Raw genomic sequence first — 7,046 nt, forward strand, 5'->3', positions numbered from 1 at the left:
GGCCATTCGGAATAGAGAAAAAAAAAGGTTTCTGTCCATCTTATGTTGAACAGGCATTACAGCCATGCAGAGACATGAAGAACAATTCAAAGCATGTCAATTTGCCAGCTGTAAACAACTATCTGAAGAAAAACACATTTCCATCGTACAAATTATGGCAATTGCCAAATTACTCACACATATATAGCACATAATTCTTTATTTTGTATGAGCTAATTTTGACAAGATGCAAGCAAATTTAAGTAATATTGACTGGGTGCAACTTCTTGACTGCAAGACTGTGCATGAAAAGTGGAGTAGTTTCAAAAGGGTTATTTTTAAAGCACAATGTAAATTTATTCTAAAGGTAAGGAAAAATAAGTTGAAGAAGCTCTCCCCAGGGGATGAATAAAGCCATAAGGGAGAGTTTAAGAAAAAAAAAAGCTGTATTAGATATATAACAACAACACTGAGGGTAATAAGATTGAATATTGTAATGCGCGTAAAAAAAAAAAAAATAAATTGGGAAGCTAAGAGGATCTTTGAAAGGCAATTTGCCCGAGATGCAAAAAGTAAACCTAAACGTTTCTTTTAAAACTGTACTAAGAAAAGGGAAGTGAAGGAGGATGTCAGGTGCAGCAGCAACGAATAAGGAGCTCTGCTTTATAAGAATAAAGATATTTCTAATACCTTAAATAGTTATATGGTTGAGTTTTATTAAAGAAGAGGTTACACATAGACTGGAAGGCATATTCAGTATTCAGAATGTCTTGATATTGAGATATAGGATAAAGACATTCTGGATAAATTACATTGAATAAAGACAAGGCCCTGATGGAATATACCCAAGGGTACTCAAAGAGTTAGGTGAGAACATTTTTAAACAACTGCCATGTATTTTTAGACAGTCTTTAGAAACTAGAGAAATACCTGAGGACTGGAAGCAAGGTAATTTAATATGGATCTAGGAAACTACAGACCTGTCATTTTAACTTGCATCACATTCAGATTTTTTTTCATGATAAAAATATAAGGCATTCTTTTTCTTAAAATGATTTTGGGTTTACTATGATGCAGGTCTCTATATATAACAGCATGCACTGCTAATATGTAAGACTGCATAATGCAATGACAAAAATACCCGTCTTCTGGCTAGCCTCACATTCTTTGCAACAGGATTACCCTCAACTTTTCCCTGCAATGCACAGAACTCTACTACATACAGGCATCTGTAAAATGACAGAAATGTAAAAAATGTACAAAATGGATAAAAATGTCATTTAATTTTTTTGCATTGTGTATTAAATCTTACATTACATGATTAATCTACTGTATCTACAAAACTTGCAAAAAAATCATTGGTTCACATATTCAGTAAAATGGATGACATCTTGGAAACACAATTAAATTTTTTGTTGCTGAAGTATGTGGCCATGTTGATAAATGACAAATTTCCTACATAATCATTTCCAACAGGCAGTTGCTTGGCCACCTGCAGATGAGTGACAAATTAAAGGAAAAAACAACATAACGTGTCTTACTAAGGTGTTGGGCAGCCTCAATGTGCCTTGGAATAGATTCTACAAGTCTGGAACTCTACTGTGGGGATGTAACACCATTCTTCCAAAAGATATTCCCACATTTGGTGTTTTGATGATGGTGGTACACAGTGCTGTCTGACAAGTCAGTCCAAAATCTCCCATAGGTGTTCAACTGGGTTTAGATCTGGTGACTGCAAAGGCCATAGTATATGATGCACATAATTTCCATACTCATCAAACCATTCAGTGAACCCTAGTGCCCTGGGGATGGGGGCATTGTCATCCTGGAAGAAGATGACCTCCTGGATGACATCCTGGAAGAGACCACTCCCATCAAGATAGACATTTGTCATCATAGGATAAAGGTGGTCACTCCAGAATAACAGATTTACAGTGACTCTTCAACTCTAAGATGACAAGTGGCCCCAAACCATGCCAAGAAAATGCCACCCACAGCATAACAGAGCCACTGGACCCCCTCATTGTAGGGGTCAAGCATGCAGGTCAGCAGCATTCTCTTGGTGTATGCCACACATGCACTTGCCCACTTGTCGAGAATATAGCGATGATAAATTTGGCATATCACTTTTTGAGCATCTCTATGGACCAGTGCCTACGGTTTGCACCACTGAACTCTCAGATGCGCATTTGTTTTTTGTAATGAGGGGTTAATACACTAATATAATGTCCCTCTTTCTGTAGTTTCCGACAGACTGTTCTTGCTGACACAGTCTGATCGCATCCTGCATTGACATTCTCGGTCATCTGAGGAAGAGTTGCTCTTCTCTTTTTTTCTTACATATTGCACTAATGCATGAGCGTGTGTGCTTTCAACCAGAATTTCCAACCCTGTTTACTGATGTCTTTCCCATAGATCTAAATGCAGATATCACTTTAGTCGCTGTTCCTACAAAGCCAGTTGAGAAGTCTTTGTGACTGAAGCTCCTGCCATCCATGCCCCAGTAATGAACCATCTTTCAAAGTCACTTAGATCTTATCCTCTTGCCATCTTTATGCAAAATTGAGGTCAACTAGGCCAGCTCAGCATTTTTATACAAGCCGCAAAGCATGACAGGATGTTAATTGTTTAATTTTATCATGCAGTACACCTATATGGAAGCATCTGCATTTGTTATTTTTCCGCTCATTTATTCAGGCTTTTGCTTTAATTTGTCACCCATCTGTACATGATGTGTTTTTACCATAACTTGTAAACATACATTTTCATATGCAATCAATTATTTTTGAATTAATTAGGCCTACAATCATTTTCTAAATGTTTTCCTGAATGACAATTCTTGAATGGCAGTTCTTCACCACTTTGCATCAGTGTGCAAACAGGTAAAATTATCTGAAAATTGGGAATTAATTACTGAAGTGAACTGACTTGATAGTGACCTTCAGGGGTCCTCCCTGTGATGTGATTCACTGTCACATGATTGTCATGATATAATATGAAAAAATGGCCTTGGGATGTCATGTTGTTGAATGACATTTGATGAAATCCATCTTTAGCAGACAACAGTTGCTTACATTTTTGATATCCAAGACTAAAAAATATCTTGATCATTCTTTTATGTTATTTGAAACATTTATTAAATGATGCCAGGACTTAATTAATTTTTATGATGATTTTGTATATTTTATAATGGTTTTACTGAATGACATTTTAGCACGTCAACACTATAATTAACCAAAAAGATAATTGTTTAACATAAACAGTTGCATTGTTTAATAAAGCAAACAGGCTTAACTGAATGAACGTAACATTTATACACATTAATTATAATTGGATAAAATGTATTGCTTGCGAACAAACAAATTCACATGGCACGTCATTGACCCTCCCTCATTAGCGATCTGCCTGTTTGTGCCAGAGGTTAAACAGCTTATTTTTATGCAATAAATTCAGTGTATTAAGGTATAATTTCCTTGTGATCTTGAATACACAGAGCAAACAGAAACGTGAAAGCAAACATAAATTGCAGACTGCCTGCTGCACCATCCCACCATGTCAATACGCCACCCTGTATGCTGCATCTGTTTAGGGGTTTTTCAGTGGATACCACCAGGCCTGAAAAAAATTATAGAGGAAACACTGATATTTCAGGAATGCACTTTCAGTTAGAAGAATGCATTTTAAGTTGGATGAATGTGAAGAAATGTCATGAAAAATAAATGTTTAACTTTGTCGCATTACCTGTGTCTCCTAACAGCGCTCTGCACAGGCAGCAGTGGAGGACAGCGAGAAGATCTTTACTCAGCTGATCAACTCCATTGAGAGAAGGCGCTCTGAGGTGAAAGAGCTGATCAGAGATCAGGAGAAGGCTGCAGTGAGTCAGGTTGAAAGAATCCTGGAGTGACTGGAGCAGGAGCTGAGGAGGAAAGATGCTGAGCTGGAGCAGCTTTCACACACAGAGGATCACATCCATTTCCTCCAGGTAACATCACTGGCTCTCTGACTGTCTGCACTATGTACATTGTACATACATGGTGAGGGGTGTTCCTCATTTACAAAGATCTGCTCCTTGCATTGGCACAGGAATCTGTATTGAGACTGTTCTCTGTCGGTCTGTCTGTTTGCAGAGCTGCCAGTCTCTCTGTGCCCTTTCTGGACCTGGAGACTTTCCCAGCATCACTGTCAGTCCACACAACTCTTTTGAGGCTGTGAGGAAATCTGTCTCTGAACTGAAAGAGCAACTGGAGGATTTCTGCAAGGTGGAACTGATCAAAATTTCTGAATCAGGTTGTTAAAACGTTTATGGAGCAAAATCCTTTTTTTATAAACTATTTTTATTCCGCCCCGAACCAATGATACATTGGAGTAAATGCAATTGTCAGTTTCTCTGAAAAATATTTGAAATCCTTGTGTCGACATCTTTATCCTCAGCATCAAATGTTTCTATCTCCCCTGTGTATATATGTATGTATGTATGTATGTATGTGTATATATATATATATATATATATATATATATATATATATATATATATATATGTATATTGTCCTTTTCTCTCACTCTGTCTCTGTAGTGAAACAAGTCCAAATTGTAGAGCCCAGGACCAGAGAGGATTTCTTACATTGTGAGTGCTTGCTCTGAAACTCGCATCTGAGACACACAAACATACACACACACACACCAGTCTGCTTGCCATTCTACATCTTGCAGGTGGGAGGGGGGTTTATTTGTGGAAAATATGTCCTGGGATTTTCCAGAGCCATCCAGCAGAAAATTCAAAATCAAGTGTGTGACTGCCTGGATGGCAATATGCACATACACTCACCGGCCACTTCATTAGGTGACAGGAGTGGCACCCGGTGTGGACCTCTGCTGCTGTAGCCCATCTGCTTCAAGGTTTGATGTGGTGTGCGTTCAGAGATGTTCTTCTGCATACCTCGGTTGTAACGAGTGTTTATTTTCTTTTCTATCAGCTCGAACCAGCCTGGCCATTCTCCTCTGACCTCTGCCATCCACAAGGCATTTTCGCCCAGAGAACTGCCGCTCACTGGATATTTTCTCTTTTTCAGACCATTCTCTGTAAACCCTAGGGATGGTTGTGCGTGAAAATCCCAGTAGATCAGCAGTTTCTGAAATACTCAAACCAGCTGGTCTGGCACCAACAACCATGCCACGTTCAAAGTCACTTAAATCACCTTTCTTCCCCATTCTGATGCTTGGTTTGAACTTCAGCAGATCGTCTTGACCATGTCTACATGCCTAAATGCATTTAGTTGCTGCCCCATGATTGGCTGATTAGATATTTGCGTTAACGGGTGCAGTTTGCAGTTGAACAGGTGGACCTAATGAAGTGGCCGGTGAGTATATATATATATATATATATATATTTTTTTTTTAAGCACTTTTTTAGGACTTTAGAGTGCAGCTGGATTCAAACCGCCAATGTCGCTGAGCGCCATGAGCTCATGTATAGTCCTCTACAAGCTACATCCCAAGTAACGCACCCCATAACATGCACATATTTAGAATTTTCTGCAATTAATTTCCTGCCAAAGCTCTACTGCCGTGACCAGGATAAAAAAAAAAGGGTAGTCAGGCTGACCTTAGTGTCCTGACAGACAGTGGCTTTATGGGAAACTGAAAACCACCACTGCAAATTTGGTCATTAAAGGTACTGGAACTGTGACAACTGAAAACAGAGTTAAGTAGTAACTTAGCAGGCAGGCTAGTGTTAATTACTGAGAGCAAAAAACTACTGCCTGAGCTTATTTCATTATTTATTTAAGCACACACACACACACACACACCAGCCTCTCTCTATAAGAAACAAGAATATACTGTATCATAGGTAGACTTTAGATAGACCTGTCTTCATTAAATCTTAACCTCTCTTCCATCAGATCTCTTTCAGGTCACACTGCACCCCAACACAATGAATGAATACCTCCATCTGCCTGAGGGCAACAGAAAGGTGACCCATGTGGGAGTGATCCAGTCATATCCTGATCATCCAAGGAGATTTGAGTGCTGGGCCCAAGTGCTTTGCAGAGAGGGTCTGTCTGGACGCTGTTACTGGGAGGCTGAGTGGAGTGGGAATGGTGGGGTTTCTATAGCAATGTCATATATACAGATCAGCAGGAAAGGGTCAGGTAATGACTGTGGCCTGGGATGGAATAACAAGTCCTGGAGTTTGCGCTGCTCTCCCTCCAGTTACTCTTTCCGTCACAATAATGAGAGCACTGAAATCCCTGTTTCACCCTGCTCCAGAATAGGAGTTTATCTGGATCACAGGGCAGGAACTCTGTCCTTCTACAGCGTCTCTGACACAATGACCCTCCTGAACAGAGTCCAGACCACATTCACTCAGCCCCTCTATCCTGGGTTTTGGGTTCAATTTGGATCTTGTGTTAAACTGTGTGATCTGGGATGAGAGAGAGGGAAGACTGGCTGTAATTACAGGTAGAGAAAAACACTGCAGCGCGATTGTGTTCATCTTTTGTATCTGTAAAAAGTGTAAGGTGTGATTTTGACTACTCTAACTACCACAGTGGATCTTTGGCTCTTCGTTCCACTGGCACGCACTGGTGGAGTCATTAATATCACAAGCTGTAAATGGCAGCTGGAAAGACAACACAGTAGGGCCACATCAACCTTCAAGACATGGGACAGCAGTCTCACAACATGCGTGCGTGCACGTTTTTTTTGTGATTTTTTTTTTTTCTCTGTAGTTTTGGTTTCCATATTGGCCATTCATTTGTTCTGGAAGATTTCTTTTGTTTCGTGTTTTTGGATGAATAAAAGGCGGTAAGCCAGCACCTCTTTTCGTGTTTTCTGGTCTGTTAACCACGGGAGCAGTGGCCTCCCCCAGCCCTTCCTCACAGCATACACTACATGGCCAAAAGTATGTGGACGCCTGACATCCAACATCTCATCCAAAATGATGGGCATTAATATGGAGTTGGGTCCACCCTTTATGGCTATAGCAGCCTCCACTCTTCCGGGAAGGTATTATAATAGACATTAGAACATTGCTGCAGGAATTTGCTTCCATTCAGCCAGAGGAGAAT

General features: G+C 39.9%; 1 pseudogene; it reads left to right on the top strand.

Moving 5' to 3' along the window:
* Positions 1–1,932: 1,932 nt before the first annotated feature.
* Positions 1,933–6,671, top strand: LOC135258034 (tripartite motif-containing protein 16-like; annotated as a pseudogene).
* The last annotated feature ends 375 nt before the right edge of the window (positions 6,672–7,046 follow it).

The sequence above is a fragment of the Anguilla rostrata genome, chromosome 6 (assembly GCF_018555375.3).
Source record: "Anguilla rostrata isolate EN2019 chromosome 6, ASM1855537v3, whole genome shotgun sequence".
NCBI classification, from domain to species: Eukaryota; Metazoa; Chordata; class Actinopteri; order Anguilliformes; family Anguillidae; genus Anguilla; species Anguilla rostrata.